Source organism: Dipodomys spectabilis, unplaced genomic scaffold (assembly GCF_019054845.1).
Source record: "Dipodomys spectabilis isolate Male_0828 unplaced genomic scaffold, ASM1905484v1 ptg000147l, whole genome shotgun sequence".
NCBI classification, from domain to species: Eukaryota; Metazoa; Chordata; class Mammalia; order Rodentia; family Heteromyidae; genus Dipodomys; species Dipodomys spectabilis.
The window spans coordinates 19,921,036-19,937,281 of record NW_024870824.1 but is presented as its reverse complement, the minus strand read 5'-3'; positions in this window follow the sequence as shown (position 1 = coordinate 19,937,281).

The following is a 16,246-nucleotide window of genomic DNA, read 5'->3' as shown; positions in this document are numbered from 1 at the left end:
AGTGAGGGTGAGAGTTAGGGTTAGGGTGAGGGTGAGGGTTAGGTTTAGGGTGAGGTTTAGGATGAGGGGTAGAGTTAGGGTTAGGGTAAGGGTTAGATTTAGTGTGAGGGTTAGATTTATGGTTAGGATTAGGGTTAGGGTTAGGGTGAGGGATAGGGTGAGGGTGAGGTTTAGGGGTGGGATTAGATTTAGGGTCAGTTTTAGGCTGAGGGTGAGGGTGAGGGTGAAGGTGATGGTTAGGGTTAGGGTTAAGATTAGGGTGAGGGCTAGGTTGAGGTTTATGGTTAGGGATAGGGTTAGGTTTAGGGTTAGTTTTAGGGTGAGGGAGAGGATTAGGGTTATGGTTAGGCTTTGGGTGAGGGCTATGGTGATGGTGAGGGTTAGGGTTAGGGTTAGGGTGAGTGTTAGGGTTAGGTTTAGGATGAGGGTTTGGGTGAGGGGTATGGTTAGGGTTAGGGTGAGGGGTACGTTTAGTGTGAGTTTTATGGTTAGGATTAGGGTCAGGGTTAGAGTTAGTGTGAGGGTAAGGTTTAGAGTGAGGGTTAGGGTGAGGGTGAGGGTGAGGGTTAGGATTAGGGTTACGGTTAGGGTTAGGCTGAAGGTGAGGATGAGGGTGAGGCTAAGGGTTAGGGTTAGATTTACGGTGAGGGCTAGGGTGAGGGTGAGGTTTAGGGTGAGTTTGAGGTGTGAGGGTTAGGTTTAAGGTGATGGTTAGGGTTAGGGTTAGGGTGAGGGTTAGGTTTAGGGTTAGGATTAGTGTTAGGGTATCATTGAGAGCTAGGCTGAGAATGGCGGTTAAGGTTAGGGTTAGGTATAGGATGGGGGTGAGGTTAAAGATTAAGGTTAGGTTTAGGTTTAGGCTTATTGTTAGGGTTAAGGTTTGGGTGAAAGTGAGGGTGAGGGTGAGGGTGAGGGTTATGGTTAGGGTGAGGGTTAGGGTTAGGTTTATTGTGAGGGTGAAGGTTAGAATTAGGGTTAGGCTTAGGTTTATGGTGAGTTTGAGGGAGAGGGCTAGGTTTAGGATTTGGTTTAGGGTCAGGCGTATGGTAAGGGTGAGGGTGAGGGTTAGGGTGAGGAATAGGGTTAGGGTTAGGGTGAGGGTTAGGGTTAGGTTTAGGGTTATTGTTAGGGTTAGGGTTTGTGTGAAGGTGAGGTTGAGGATGAGGGTGAGGGTGAGGGTTAGGGTGAGGATAGGGTTAGGATTAGTGTGATGGCTAGGTTGAGGTTTAGGGTTAGGGTTAGTGTTAGGGTGAGGGTTAGGGTTAGGGTTAGGGTGAGGGTTAGGTGAGGGTTGTGTTAGGGTTAGGGTGAGGATTAGGGTGAGGGTAAGGGTTAGCCTTAGGTTTAGATTGAGAGTGCGGATTAGGGTTAGCGGTAGGGTGAGGGTTAGGTTTAGGGTTAGGGTTAGGTTTAGGGTTAGGTTTAGGGTGAGGGTGAGGGTGAGGGTGTGGTTTGGGTTAGGATTAGGGTTCTGGTTAAGGTTAGGCTGAGGGTGAGGGTGAGGGTTACGTTTACGGTTAGGGTGAAGGCTAGGGTGAGGGTGAGGGTGAGGATGGGGGTTAGGGTGAGGTGTAGGGTTAGGGTTAGGGTGAGCGTTAGGGTTAGTGTGAGGGTTAGGGTTAGGGTTAGGGTTTGGGTGAGGGTAAGTGTTAGGGTGTGGGTTAGGGTGTGGATAAGGGTAAGGGTTAGGGTTAGGGTGAGGATTAGGTTGAGGGGTAGTGTTAGATTTAGGGTGAGGATGAGGGTTAGGGTGAGGGTTAGGGATAGGTTTAGGGTTACGGTTAGGGTGAGGGTTAGGGTGAGGATAAGGCTTAGAGTGAGGGTTAGGTTGAGGGTGAGGGTTAGGGTAAGTGTTAGGGTGAGAGTGAGGGGTAGGGTGAGGGTTAGGGTTAGAGTTAGGTTTTGCGTGAGGTTTAGTTTTAGGGTTAGGGTTAGGGTGAGGGTTAGGGTGAGGGTTAGGGTGAAGGTAAGGATTAGGGTTAGGGTTAGAGTTAGGGTGAGGTTAAGGGTTAGGGTGAGGTTTAGGGTGAGGGTGAGGGTTAGGGTTAGCATTAGGGTTAGGGAGATGATTAGGGTGAGTGTAAGGTTTAGGGCTAGGGTGAGGGTGAAGTTCAGGGTTAGGGTGAGGTTTAGGGTTAGGGTTAGGGTGAGGGTAAGGGTTAGGGTGAGGGTGAGGGTGAGGCTGAGGTTAGGGTGAGGGTGAGGGCTAGGGTGAGCGTGAGGGTTAGGGTGAGGTTGAGGGTTAGGGTGACGGTTTCGGTTAGGTAAGGGTTAGGGTTAGGGGGAGGATTAGAGTGAGGGTGAGGGTTAGGGTCAGGGTTAGGGTGAGGGTGAGGGTTAGGTTTAGGGTAGGGTGAGAGTTAGGGTTAGGGTGATGTTTAGGGTGAGGGTGAGGTTTAGGGTGATGGTGAGGGTTCAGGTGAGGGTTCGGGTTAGGGTGTGGGTGAGGGTTAGGTTGAGGGTGAGTGTTAGGGTTACGGTGAGGGTTAGGGTTAGGGTGAGAGTTAGGGTTAGGTTTTTGGGTAAGGGTGAGGGTAAGGGATAGGGTAAGGGTTAGGGTGAGGGTGAGGGTTAGGGTTAAGGCTAGGGTTAGGGTTACGCTGAGGCTGAGGGTGAGGGTGAGGGTGAGGGTTAGGGTTAGGTTTATTGTTAAGGTGAGGGCTAGGGTGAGGGTAATGTTTAGGGTGAGGGTGAGGGTGAGGGTTTCGGTTAGGTAAGGGTTAGTGTTTGGCTGAGTATTAGGGTGAAGGTAAGGGTTAGGAGGAGGGTTATGGTTAAGGTGATGGTTAAGGTTAGGTTTAGGGTGATGGTTAAGGTGAGGGTGAGCGTTGTGTTGAGGGTTAGGTTTAGGGTAAGGATTAGGGTTAGGGTGAGGTTTAGGGTTAGGGTTAGGTTTAAGGTTTGTGTTAGGTTTAGGGTGAGAGTTAGGGTGAGGGATAGGGTTAGGGTTAGGGTGAGGGTTAGGTTTAGTGTGAGGGTTAGGGTTAGGGTTAGGGTGAGGGTAAGGTTTAGGGTGAGGTTTGGGGTGAGGGTGAGGGTTAGGGTGAGGGTGAGGGTTAGGATTAGGGTTTGGGTTAGCGTGAGGGTGAGGATTAGGGTTAGGTTTAGGGTTTGGTTGAAGGTGAGGGTGAGGGTGAGGGTGAGGGTGAGGGTTAGGATTAGGGTTAGGGTTAGTGTGAGGGTGAGAGTGAGGGTTAGTTTTAGGGTTAGTCTTAGGGTGAGGGTTAGCGTTCGGATTAGAGTTAGGTTTAGGATTAGGCTGAGTGTTAGGGTGAGGGTGAGGGTGAGGGTTAGGGTTAGGGTTAGGGTGAGGATTAAGGTGAGAGTTAGGGCAGTTTGAGGGTTAGGGTTAGGTTGAGGATTAGGGTTAGGGTTAGGTTTAGATTGAGGATGAGGTTGAGAGTTAGGGTAAGGGTAAGAGTTAGGGTTAGCGTGAGAGCTAGGGTGAGGGTGAGGGTTATGGTTCGGGTTAGGGTGAGGGTTAGGCTTAGGGTTAGGGTGAGGGTTAGGGTGAGGGGTAGGGTTAGGGTTAGGGTGAGGGTTAGGTTTAGTGTGAGGGCTAGGGTTAGTGTTAGGGTTAGAATTAGGATGACGGTTATGGTTAGCGTCAGGGTTAGGGTAAGAGTGAGGGTTAGGTTTAGGGTTAGGGTGAGGTTTAGGGTTAGGGTTAAGGTTAGGTTGAGGGTTAGAATTCGGGTTAGGTTTAGGGTTATTGTCAGGTTTAGTGTGAAGGTGAGGGTGAGGGTGAGGTTGAGGGTGAGGATTAGGGTGAGGGTTAGGGTTAGGTTTAGTGTGAGAGTGAGAGTGAGGGTTAGGGTTAGGATTAGGGTTAGGGTTAGGGTTAGGCTGAGGTTGAGGGTGAGGGTGAGGGTGAGGGTTAGGGTTACTGTTAGGGTTAGGCTGAGGTTTAGGGTTAGTGTGTGGGTTAGGGCTAGGGTTATGGTGAGGATAAAGGTTAGTGTGAGGGTGATGGTGAGGGTTAGGGTTAGGATTAGGGTTAGGATTAGAGTGAGGGTGAGGGTGAGGTTTAGGATTAGGGTTAGGGTGAGGGTTAAGTTTAGTGTGAGGGTTAGGGTTAGGGTTAGGGTTAAGGTTAGGCTGAGGATAAGGGTTAGGTTTAGGGTTAGTGTGTGGGTGAGAGTTAGGGGCAGGATTAGGGTTAGGGTTAGTTTTAGGCTGAGGGTGAGGGTGAGGATGAAGGTCAGCGTTAGGGTTAGGGTTAGGGTTAGGGTGAGGGCTAGGTTGCGGGTTAGGTTTAAGGTGAGGGTTAGGTATAGGGTGAGCGTTAGGGTTAGTGCTAGGGTTAGGGTGAGGATGAGGATTAGGGTTAGGTTTAGGGTTTTTGTGAGGGCTAGAGTGAGGGTGATGGTTAGGGTAAGGGTTAGGGTGAGGGTTAGGGTTAGGTTTAGGGTGAGGTTTAGGGTGAGGGATAGGGTTAGGTTTAGGGTGAGGGTTAGGTTTAGCGTCCGGGTTAGGGAAAGAGTGAGGGTTAGGGTTAGGTTTAGGGTGAGGGTTAGGGTGAGGGTTAGGGTTAGTGGTCGGGTTATTGTAAGGTTTAGGGTGAGGGTGAGAGTGAGGTTGAGGTTGAGGGTGAGGGTTAGGGTTAGGTTTAGTGTGAGGGTCAGGGGGAAAGTTAGGGTTCAGATTAGGGTTAGGGTTAGGGTGAGGTTTAGGATTAGTGTGAGGATTAGGGTTAGATTAGAGTGAGGATAATCGTTAGTGTGAGAGTTACTGTAAGGGTAAGTGTTAGGGTTAGGGTTAGTATTAGGTTGAGGGTGACGGTGAGGGTTAGGATTAGGGTGAGGCTTAGGGTTAGGGTTAGGGTGAAGCTTAGGGGTAGTTTGAGGATGAGGGTTAGGGTTAGGCTGAGGTTGATGGTGAGGTTGAGGGTGAGGGTTAGGGTTAGGGTTAGGGCTAGGGTTAGGGTGAAGGTTAGGGGTAGTTTGAGGGTGACGGTTAGGGTTAGGTTTAAAGTTAGGTTTAGGGTAAGGCTGAGGTTGATGGTGAGGGTGAGGGTGAGGGTGAGGTTAGGGTTAGGTTGAGGGCTAGGGTGAGGGTGAGGGTTAGGGTGAGGGTGAGGGTGAGGGTTAGGGTGACGGTTTCGGTTAGGTAAGGGTTAGGGTTAGGGGGAGGAATAGAGTGAGGGTAAGGGTTAGGGTCAGGGTTAGGGTGAGGGTGAGGGTTAGGTTTAGGGTAGGGTGAGAGTTAGGATTAGGGTGATGTTTAGGGTGAGGGTGAGGTTTAGGGTGATGGTGAGGGTTCACGTGAGGGTTCGGGTTAGGGTGTGGGTGAGGGTTAGGTTGAGGGTGAGGGTTAGGGTTACGGTGAGGGTCAGGGTTAGGGTGAGAGTTAGGGTTAGGGTTAGGTTAAGGTTGAGGGTAAGGGATAGGGTAAGGGTTAGGGTGAGGGTGAGGGTTAGGGTTAAGGTTAGGGTTAGGGTTATGTTGAGTCTGAGGGAGAGGGTTAGGGTTAGGTTTATTGTTAAGGTGAGGGCTAGGGTGAGGGTAATGTTTAGGGTGAGGGTGAGGGTTTTGGTTAGGTAAGGGTTAGTGTTAGGCTGAGTATTAGGGTGAAGGTAAGGGTTAGGAGGAGGGTTATGGTTAAGGTGAGGGTTAAGGTTAGGGTTAGGGTGATGGTTAAGGTGAGGGTGAGCGTTGTGTTGAGGGTTAGGTTTAGGGTTAGGATTAGGGTTAGGGTGAGGTTTAGGGTTAGGGTTAGGGTTAAGGTTTGTGTTAGGTTTAGGGTGAGGTTTAGGATGAGGGTTAGGGTGAGGGATAGGTTTAGGGTTACGGTGAGGGTTAGGTTTAGTGTGAGGGATAGGGTTAGGGTTAGGGTTAGGGTTAGGGTGAGGGTAAGGTTTAGGGTGAGGTTTGGGGTGAGGGTGAGGGTTAGGGTGAGGGTGAGGGTTAGGATTAGGGTTTGGGTTAGCGTGAGGGTGAGGATTAGGGTTAGGTTTAGGGTTTGGGTGAAGGTGAGGGTGAGGGTTAGGGTTCGGGTTAGGGTGAGGGTTAGGTTTAGGGTTAGGGTGAGGGTTAGGGTGAGGGGTAGGGTAAGGTTAGGGTGAGGGTAGGTTTAGTGTGACGGCTAGGTTTAGTGTTAAGGTTAGAATTAGGGTGACGGTTTGGGTTAGCGTCAGGGTTAGGGAAAGAGTGAGGTTTAGGGTTAGGGTTAGGGTGAGGTTTAGGGTTAGGGTTAAGGTTAGGTTGAGGGTTAGAATTCGGGTTAGGTTTAGGGTTAGGTTTAGGGTTATTGTCAGGTTTAGGGTGAAGGTGAGGGTGAGGGTGAGGTTGAGGGTGAGGATTAGGGTGAGGGTTAGGGTTAGGTTTAGTGTGAGAGTGAGAGTGAGGGTTAGGGTTAGGATTAGGGTTAGGGTTAGGGTTAGGCTGAGGTTGAGGGTGAGGGTTAGGGTTACTGTTAGGGTTAGGCTGAGGTTTAGGGTAAGTGTGTGGGTTAGGGCTAGGGTTATGGTGAGGATAAAGGTTAGTGTGAGGGTGATGGTGAGGGTTAGGTTTAGGTTTAGGGTTAGGATTAGAGTGAGGGTGAGGGTGAAGTTTAGGATTAGGGTTAGGGTGAGGGTTAAGTTTATTGTGAGGGTTAGAGTTAGGGTTAGGGTTAAGGTTAGGCTGAGGATAAGGGTTAGGTTTAGGGTTAGGGTGTGGGTTAGAGTTAGTGGTAGGTTTAGGGTTAGGGTTAGTTTTAGGCTGAGGGTGAGGGTGACGATGAAGGTCAGCGTTAGGGTTAGGGTTAGGGTTAGGGTGAGGGCTAGGTTGCGGGTTAGGTTTAAGGAGAGGGTTAGGTATAGGGTGGGCGTTAGGGGTAGTGTTAGGGTTAGGGTGAAGATGAGGGTTAGGGTTAGGTTTAGGGTTTTTGTGAGGGCTAGAGTGAGGGTGATGGTTAGGGTAAAGATTAGGGTGAGGGTTAGGGTTAGGTTTAGGGTGAGGTTTAGGGTGAGGGATAGGGTTGGTTTAGGGTGAGGGTTAGGGTTAGCGTCCGGGTTAGGGTAAGAGTGAGGGTGAGGGTTAGGTTTAGGGTGAGGGTTAGGGTGAGGGTTAGGGTGAGGTTTAGTGGGAGGGTTAGTTTTATGGTTAGGGTTAGCGTGAGGGTTAGGGTGAGGGTAAGGGTTAGGGTGAGGGTTAGGTTTAGGTTTATGGTGAGGGTTAGGGTTAGGGTTAGGGTTATGGTGAGGGTTAGGGTGAGGGTGAGGGTTATTGCTGGGTTAGGTTTATGGTTCGGTTGAGGGTGAGTGTTATGATTAGGGTTAGGGTGAGGGCTAGGGTGAGGGTGAGGGTTAGGTTTAAGGATAGGTTTAGGTTGAGGGGTGGGGTGAGGGTTAGGGTTAGTGTTAGGGTTAGGGTTAGGCTGAGGTTTAGGTTGAGGCTGAGGGTTATGGTTTGGGTGAGGTTTAGGGTTGAAGTGAGGGTGAGTACTAGGGTTAGTGTTAGAGTGAGGGCTAGGGTGAGAGTGAGGGTTTGGGTTAGCATTAGGGTTACAGTGAGGGTTAGGGTGAGTGTTAGGGCTAGGCTCAGGTTTAGGTTTAGGGTGAGGGTGAGGGTTAGAGTGAGCATTAGGGTTAGGGTCAGGGTCAGGGTGAAGGTTAGGGTAAGGATGAAGGTCAGGGTTAGGGTTAGGGAGATGTTTAGGGTGAGGGTTAGGTTTAGACTTAGGGTGAGGCTTAGCGTTAGGGTTAGGGTGAGGGTGAGAGTTTGGGTTGGGTTACGGTTAGGGAGACAGAGAGGGTTAGGGAGGGTGAGGGTTAGGATTAGTGTTAGGGTTAGGTTTATGGTGAGGATTAGGGTGAGGATTAGGGTTAGGATTTGGTTAAGGGTGAGGGTGAGATTGAGGATGAGTGTTAGGGTTAGGGTGAGGGTTAGGGTTAGTGTGTGGTTTAGGGTTAGGGTTAGGGTTCAGGTGAGGGCTAGGGTGAGGGTGTGGGTTAGGGTAAGGGTTCGGATTAGGGTGAGGGATAGTGTTAGGTTTAGGGTGACGGTTAGGGTGAGGGTTAGGGTAAGGTTTAGGGTTAGGATGAAGGTTAGGCTGAGGGGTAGGGTTAGGGTTAGGGTGAGAGTTACGGTTAGTGTGAGGGTTAGGGTGAGGGATAGGTTTAGGGTGAGGGTAAGGGTTACTGTGAGGTTAGGGTGAGTGTGAGTGTGAGTGTGAGGGTGAGGGTCAGGGTGAGGGTTAGGGTTAGGGTGATGTTTAGGGTGAGGTGAGGGTTAGGGTGAAGGTGAGGGTTCAGGTGAGGGTGAGGGATAGGGTGTGGGTGAGGGTTAGGGTTAGGTTAAGGGTTATGGTGTTGGTGAGGGTTAGGATGAGGGTGAGGGTGAGAGTTAGGGTTAGGGTTAGGGTTAACTTTAGGGTCAGGGTTACAGTTAGGGTTATGGTGAGGGTTAGGCTTAGGGTGAAGTTTAGGTTTATGGCTAGGGTTAGGGTTATGTGAGGATTACGGTTAGGGTAAGGGTTAGGGTTAGGGTGAGGGTAAGGTTTAGGGTGAGGTTTAGGGTCAGGGTGAGGGTTAGGGTGAGGGTTAGGAATAGGTTTAGAGTTAGAATGAGGGTGAGGGTGAGGGTTAGAGTTAGAGTTAGGATGAGGGTGAGGGTGAGGGTGAGGGTTAGGTTTAGGGTGAGAGTTAGGGTTAGGGTTAGGGTTAGGGTGAGGGATAGGGTAAGGTTGAGGGTTAGGATGAGGGTTAGTCTGAGGGGTAGGGTTAGGGCTATGGTGAGAATTAGGGTTAGTGTGATGGTTAGGGTTAGGGTTAGGGTTAGTTTGAGGTTAAGGGTTACGGTGAGAATGAAGGGTAGGGTTAGTGTGAGGGTTAGGGTGAGGGTCAGGGTTAGGTTGAGGGTTAGGGTTAGTGTGAGGTTGAGGGTTAGGTTTAGGGTGAGCTTTAGGATTAGTGTGAGGGTTAGGGTTAGGTTTAGGATGAGGTTTAGGTTAAGGGTTAGGGTTAGGGTGAGGGGTAGGGTGAGGGTTAGGGTTAGGGTTAGGTTTAGCATGAGGGTTAGGGTGGTGATTAGGGTTAGGTTTGGGGTTAGGGTTAGGGTGAGAGTTAGAGTGAGGGTAAGGGTTAGGCTTAGGGTAAGAGTTAGGGAGAGGTTAAGTGTTAGGGTGAGGGTTAGGGTGAGGGTCATGGTTAGGGCTAGGGTGAGGGTAAGTGTTAGGGTGAGGGTTAGGTTGAGGTGGAGGTTAGGGTTAGGGTGAGGACTAGGGTGAGGGTGAGGGTTAGGGTGAGGGTTTCGGTTAGGTAAGGATTAGGGTTATGGTGAGGATTTGGGTGATGGTGAGGGTGAGGGTTAGGGTGAGGGTTAGGGTTAGGGTGTGGGTGAAGGTTAGGTGTAGGGTGAGGGTTAGGGTTACGGTGAAGTTTACCTTTAGGGTGAGAGTTATGGTTAGGTTTAGGGTTAGGTTGAGGGTAAGGGTTAGCGAAAGGGTTAGGGTTAGGGTGAGGGTGAGGGTTAGGGTGAGGGTGAGGGTGAGGGTGAGGGTTAGGGTTAGGGTTTCGGTGAGGGCTAGGATGAGGGTAAGGGTTAGGGTGAGGGTGAGGGTGAGGGTTTCGGTTAGGTAAGTTCAGGGTTAGGCTGAGGATTAGGTTGAAGGTGTGGGGTAGAGAGAGGGTTACAGTTAAGGTGAGTGTTAGGGTTAGGATTGGGTTAGGGTGAGTGTGAGGGTTAGGGTGAGGCTTAGGTTTAGGGTTAGGATTAGGGTTAGGGTGAGGGTTAGGGTTAAGGTTATGGTAAGGGTTAGGGTGAGGTTTAGGGTGAGGGTTAGAGTGAGGGTTAGGGTTAGGGTTAGGATGAGGGTTAGGGTGAGGGTGAGCGTGAGAGTCAGGGTTAGGTTGAGGATTAGGTTTAGGCTGAGGGTTAGCGTTAGAAGTAGGGTTAGGTTGAGGGCTAGGCTCAGGATTAGGGTTAGGGTGAGCGTTAGGGCGAGGGTTAGGGTTAGGGTTAGTGTGAGTGGTAGGGTTAGGTTTAGGGTGAGGGTTAGGTTTAGTGTGAGGTTTAGGGTGAGGGTTAGTTTTAGTGTGAGGTTTATGGTTAGAGTTAGGGTTAGGATTTGGATTAGCGTGAGGGTAAGGTTTAGGGTGAGGGTTAGGGTGATAGGGTGGGTTAGGGTTAGTGTTAGGGTGAGGATTAGAGTTAGGGTTAGGGTTAGGGTTAGGGTTATTGTTAGGTTTCGGGTGAGGGTGAGGGTGAGAGTGAGGTTAAGGTTGAGGGTTAGGGTTAGGGTGAGGGTGATGTTTAGTGTGAGGGTTAGGGTTAGGTTTAGGGTGAGGATAAGGGATAGTGTTAGACTTAGGGTGAGGGTGAGGTTTAGGGTTAGGGTTAGGGTTAGGATTCGGATGTGGGTGAGGTTGACGGTTAGGATTAGGGTGAGTGTTAGGGTTAGAGTGATCGTGAGGGTTAGTGTTAGGGTGAGGGTGAGGGTGTGTTTTAGAGTTAGGGTTAGTGTTAGGATGAAGGCTAGGTTGAGATTGAGTGTTAGAGTGAGGGTTAGGGTGAGGGTGAGGGTTAGGTTTAGGGTGAGGGGTAGGATGAGCGGTAGAGTTAGGGTTAGGGTAAGGGTTAGGTTTAGTGGGAGGGTTAGATTTATGGTTAGGGTTAGGGTTAGGGTGAGGGTAAGGGTTAGATTGAGGGTTAGGGTGAGGGTGAGGTTTAGGGGTAGGATTAGGTTTAGGGTTAGTTTTAGGCTGAGGGTGAGGGTGAGGGTGAGGCTAAGGGTTAGGGTTAGAGGTACGGTGAGGGCTAGGGTGAGGGTGAGGTTTAGGGTGAGGGTGAGGTGTGAGGGTGAGGGTTTCGGTTAGGTAAGAGTTAGTGTTAGGCTGAGGATTAGGGTGAGGGTGAGGGTTAGGGTGAGGGTTACGTTTAAGGTGATGGTTAGGGTTAAGGTTAAGGTGAGGGTTAGGTTTAGGGTTAGGGTTAGTGTAAGTGTAACAGTGAGGGCTAGGCTGAGAATGAGGGTTAGGGTTAGGGTTAGGTTGAGGATTAGGGTTAGAGTTAGGTTTAGAGTGAGGATGAGGTTGAGAGTTAGGGTTAGGGTTAGGGTTTTAGGGTTAGGCTGAGAGCTAGGGTGAGGGTGAAGGTTAGGGTTAGGGTTAGGGTGAGGGTTAGGTTTAGGGTTAGGGTGAGGGGTAGGGTTAGGTTTAGGGTGAGGTTTAGGTTTAGTGTGAGGGTTAGGGTTAGTGTTAGAGTTAGAATTAGGATGAGGGATAGGGTTAGCTTCAGGGTTAGGGTAAGAATAAGGGTTAGGGTTAGGATTAGGGTGATGGTTACGTTTAGGGTTAGGGTTAGGTTGAGGATTAGAATTCGGGTTAGGTTTAGGGTTAGATTTAGGGTTATTGTCAGGTTTAGGGTGAAGGTGAGGTTGAGGGTGAGGTTGAGGGTGAGGATTAGGGTGAGGGTTAGGGTTAGGTTTAGTGTGAGGGTGAGTGTCAGGGTTACTGTTAGTGTTAGGATTAGGGTTAGGGCGAGGTTTAGGGTTAGGGTGAGGGTTAGGGTTAAGGTGAGGGTTAGGGTTTGGGTTAGGGTGAGGGTTAGGGTTAGGGTGAGGGTTAGGTTTAGCGTGAGGGTTAGGTTTAGGGTTAGGGTTAGGGTAATAGTGAGGGGGAGGGGGAGGGTTAGTGTTAGGGTTAGGTTTAAGTTTAGGGTGAGGGTTAGGTTTTGTATTAATGTTAGTGTTAGGGTAGGCTGAGGGTGAGGGTGAGGGTGAGGTTTAGGGTTAATGCTAGGGTTAGGGTTAGGGTGAGGGCTAAGGTTAGGGTGAGGTTTAGGGTTAGGGTGAGGGTGAGGATGAGGGTTAGGGTTAGGGTAAGGGTTAGGGTTAGTCTTAGGGTGAGACATAGGGTGAGTGTGAGGGTTAGGGTAAAATTTAGGGTTAGCGTGAGGGTTAAAGTTAGGGTATGGCTGAGGGTTAGTGTTAGAGTGATGTTTAGGGTGTGGGTGAGATTTAGGGTAAGGGTGAGTGTTAGGTTGAAGGTTAGGGTGTGGGTCAGGGTCAGGGTAAGGGTTCGTGTTTGGATTAGGGTTAGGGTGAGGGTTAGTGTTAGGGTGAAGGTTACGGTTAGGGTGAGGATTAGGGTTAGGGTTAGGGTGAGGGTGAGGGTGTAGGTTAGGGTTAGTGTTAGAGTTGGGTGACGTTAGGGTTAGAGTTAGGGTGAGGTTGAGGGTGAGGGTGAGTGTTATGGTGATGGAGAGGGAATTGTGAGGGTGAGGGTGAGGGTTAGGGTGAGGATTAGGGTGAGGGTTAGGGTTAGTCTGAAGGTGAGGGTAAAAGTTAGGGTGAGGGTTATTTTTCGCGTTAGAATGAGGGTTAGGGTTAGTGTGAGGGTTAGGGTGAGGGTGAGAGTAAGGGTTAGGTTGAGGGTTAGGGTGAGAGTTAGAGTTAAGGTTAGGGTTAGGGGTAGGGGAAGGGTTAGACTGAGGATGAGGTTGAGGGGGAGGGTTAGGGTTAGGATTTGGGTGAGGGTTAGGGTTAGTGTGAGGGTTAGGGTGAGGGTGAGAGTTAGGGTGAGGGTAAGGGTGAGGTTTAGGGGGAGGGTTAGGTTTGTGGTTCGGGTTAGTGTGAGGGTTAGGGTGAGGGTAACGTTTAGGGTGACGGTTAGGTTTAGGGTTATGATGAGGGTTAAGTTGAAGGTTAGGGTTAGGGTTAGGGTTAGGGTGAGGGTTAGGTTGAGGGTGAGGGTTATTGTTAGGGTGAGGTTTATTTTTAGGGTGAGGGTGAGTGTTAGGATTAGGGTTAGGGTGAGGGCTAGGGTGAGGGTGAGGGTTAGGTTTAAGGATAGGATTAGGTTGAGGGGTGGGGTGAGGGTTAGGGTTAGTGTTAGGGTTAGGGTTAGGGTGAGGTTTAGGTTGAGGCTGAGGGTTATGGTTAGGGTGAGGTTTAGGGTTAGAGTGAGGGTGAGTATTAGGGTTAGTGTTAGAGTGAGGGCTAGGGTGAGAGTGAGGGTTAGGGTTAGTATTAGGGTTACTGTGAAGGTTAGGGTGAGGGTTAGGGCTAGACTCAGGTTTAGGTTTAGGGTGAGGGTGAGGGTTAGGGTGAGCATTAGGGTTAGGGTCAGGGTCAGGGTGAAGGTTAGAGTTAGGATTAGGGTCAGGATTAGGGTTAGGGTGATGTTTAGGGTTAGGGTTAGGGTTAGGCTTAGGGTGAGGGTTAGCGATAGGGTTAGGGTGAGGGTGAAAGTTTGGGTTAGGGTTAGTGTTAGGGACACAGAGAGGGTTACGGGGGGTGAGGGTTAGGGTTAGTGTTAGGGTTAGGTTTATGGTGAGGGTTAGGGTGAGGATTAGGGTTAGGATTTGTTTAAGGGTGAGGGTTTGGGTGAGGATGAGTGTTAGGTTTAGGGTGAGGGTTAGGGTTAGTGTGAGGTTTAGGGTTTGGGTTAGGGTTCGTGTGAGGGCTAGGGTGAGGGTGAGGGTTAGAATAAGGGTTAGGATTAGGGTGAGGTATAGGGTTAGGTTTAGGGTGAGTGTTAGGGTGATGGTTAGGGTTAGGGTACGGTTTAGGCTTAGGATGAAGGTTAGACTGAGGGGTAGGGTTAGGGTTAGAGTGAGAGTTACGGTTAGTGTGATGGTTAGTGTGAAGGATAGGGTTAGGGTAAGGGTTACGGTGAGGGTTAGGGTGAGTGTGAGTGTGAGGGTGAGGGTGAGGGTTAGGGTTAGGGTGATGTTTAGGGTGAGGGTGAGGGTTAGGGTGAAAGTGAGGGTTCAGGCGAGGGTGAGGGATAGGGTGTGGTTGAGGGTTAGGGTTAGGTTGAGTGTTAGGGTGTTGGTGAGGTTTAGGGTGAGGGTGAGAGTTAGGGTTAGGGTTAGGGTTAACTTTAGAGTCAGGGTTACGGTTAGGGTTAGGGTGAGGGTGAGGCTTAGGGTGAGGTTTAGGGTTATGGTTAGGGTTAGGGTTACTGTGAGGATTATGGTTAAGGTTAGTGTTAGGGTTAGGTTGAGGGTAAGGTTTAGGGTGAGTTTTAGGGTGAGGGTGAGGGTTAGGGTGAGGGTTAGGGATAGGTTTAGGGTTAGAGTGAGGGTGAGGGTGAGGGTGAGGGTTAGAGTTAGAGTTAGAATGAGGGTTATGGAGAGTATGAGGTTTAGGTTTAGGATTAGGGTTAGGTTTAGGGTAAGGCTGAGGGTGAGGGTGAGGGTTAGGTTTAGGGTGAGAGTTAGGGTTAGGGTGAGGGATAGGGTAAGGTTTAGGGTTAGGATGAGTGTTATGCTGAGGGGTAGGTTTAGGGCTATGGTGAGAGAGGGTTAGTTTGATGGTTAGGGTTAGGGTTAGGGTTAGTTTGAGGGTAAGGGTTACTGTGAGAGTTAGGGGTAGGGTTAGTGTGAGGGTTAGAGCGAGGGTTACTTTTAGGTTTAGGGCTAGAGTTAGCGTGAGGTTGAGGTTTAGGTTTAGGGCGAGGGTAAGGGTTAGGGTGAGTGTAAGGTTTAGGGTGAGTGTTAGAGTGAGGGTAAGGTTTAAGTTTAGCATTAATGTTAGGGTTAGTGTTAGGATGAGGTTAAGGGTCAGGGTGAGGGTGACTGTTAGGGTTAATGTGAATGTTAGGGTTAGTGTGAGGATTAGGGTGAAGGGTAGGGTTAGGGGTAGGGTGAGGGTTAGGGGAAGTGTGAGGGTTAGGGTTAGGGTTAGGGTTAGGGTGAGGTTTAAGGTGAGGGTGAGGGATAGGTTTAGGGTGAGGGTTAGGGTTAGGGTTAGGGTGAGGTTTAGAGTGAGGGGTAGGGTTAGGGTTAGGGTGAGGCTTAGGTGTAGTGTGAGGGTTAGGGTTAGGGTTAGGGTTAGGGTGAGGGTGAGAGTTAGGGTGAGTGTTAGAGTGAGGATAAGGGTTAGGGTTAGCATTAGTGTTAGGTTTAGGGTTAGGGTGAGGGTGAGGCTTAGTGTGAGGTTTAGGCTTATGGTTAGGAATAGGGTTATGTGAGGATTAGGGGTAGCGTTAGGGTTAGGGTTAGGGTGAGGGTAAGGTTTAGGGTGAGGTTTAGGGTGAGGGTGAGGGTTAGGGTGAGGGTTAGGGATAGGTTTAGGGTTAGAGTGAGGGTGAGGGTGAGGTTTAGAGTTAGAGTTAGGATGAGGGTGAGGGTGAGGGTGAGGGTTAGGTTTATGGTGAGAGTTAGGGTTAGGGTTAGGGTTAGGGTGAGGGATATGGTAAGGTTTAGGGTTAGGATGAGGGTTAGGCTGAGGGGTAGGGTTAGGGCTATGGTGAGAGTTAGGGTTAGTGTCATGGTTAGGGTTAGGATTAGGGTTAGTTTGAGGGTAAGGGTTATGGTGACAGTGAGGGGTAGGGTTAGTGTGAGGGTTAAGGGAGGGTTAGGGTTAGGTTTAGGGTTAGGGTTAGGTTGAGGTTGAGGGTTAGGTTTAGGGTGAGGTTAAGAGTTAGTGAGAGGGTTAGCTTGAGGGTGAAGTTTAGAGTTAGCAGTAGGGTTAGTATGAGCGTGAAGGTTAGGGTTAGTTGTTGGGATAGCGTGAAGCCTAGGGTTAGGGTTAGGGTTAGGGTTTGGGTGAGGGGTAGGGTGAGGGTGTGTGTTAGGATTAGGTTTAGTGTGAGGGTTAGGGTTAGGTTTAGGAATAAGGTGAGGGTAAGGGTTAGGGTGAGGTTTAGGGTGAGGTTGAGGTTAAGGATTAGCATTAGGGAGAGGTTTAAGGTGAGGGTTCGGTTAGGTTTAGTGTTAGGGTGAATGTGAGGGTGAGGGTTAGGGTTAGGATTAGGGTGAGGTTTAGGGTTAGGATGAGGGTTAGAGTTAGGTTTAGGTTTAGGGTGAGGGTGAAGGTGAGGGTTAGGTGAGTGTGAGCGTGTGGTTGAGGTTTATGTTTAGGGTTAGGTTTAGGCTGAGGTTGAGGGTGAGGATGAGGGTTAGGTTTAAGGCTTTGGTTGAGAGTTAGGGTTAGTGTGAGGATTAGTGTGAAGGTGAGGGTAAGGTTTAGGGTGAGGGTGAGGGTGAGGGTGAGGGTTGGGGTTAGGGTTAGTATTAGGGTTAGGGTTAGGGTGAGGGTTAGTTTTAGGGTGAGGGTTCTAGTGAGGGGTAGAGTTAGGTTTAGTTTGAGGGTTAGGTTTAGTTTGAGGGTTAGTGTTAGGTTTAGGGTGCGGTTTAGGGTTAGGATTAGGGTTAGGTTTAGGGTTAAGCTGAGAGTGAGGGTGAGGTTGAGGGTGAGGGTTAGGGTTAGGGTTAGGGTTAAGGTGAGTGATAGGGTGATTGTGAGGGTTTGGGTGAGGATAAGGGTTTCAGTTAGGTAAGCGTTATGGTTAGGTTTAGGTTGAGGAATAGGGTGA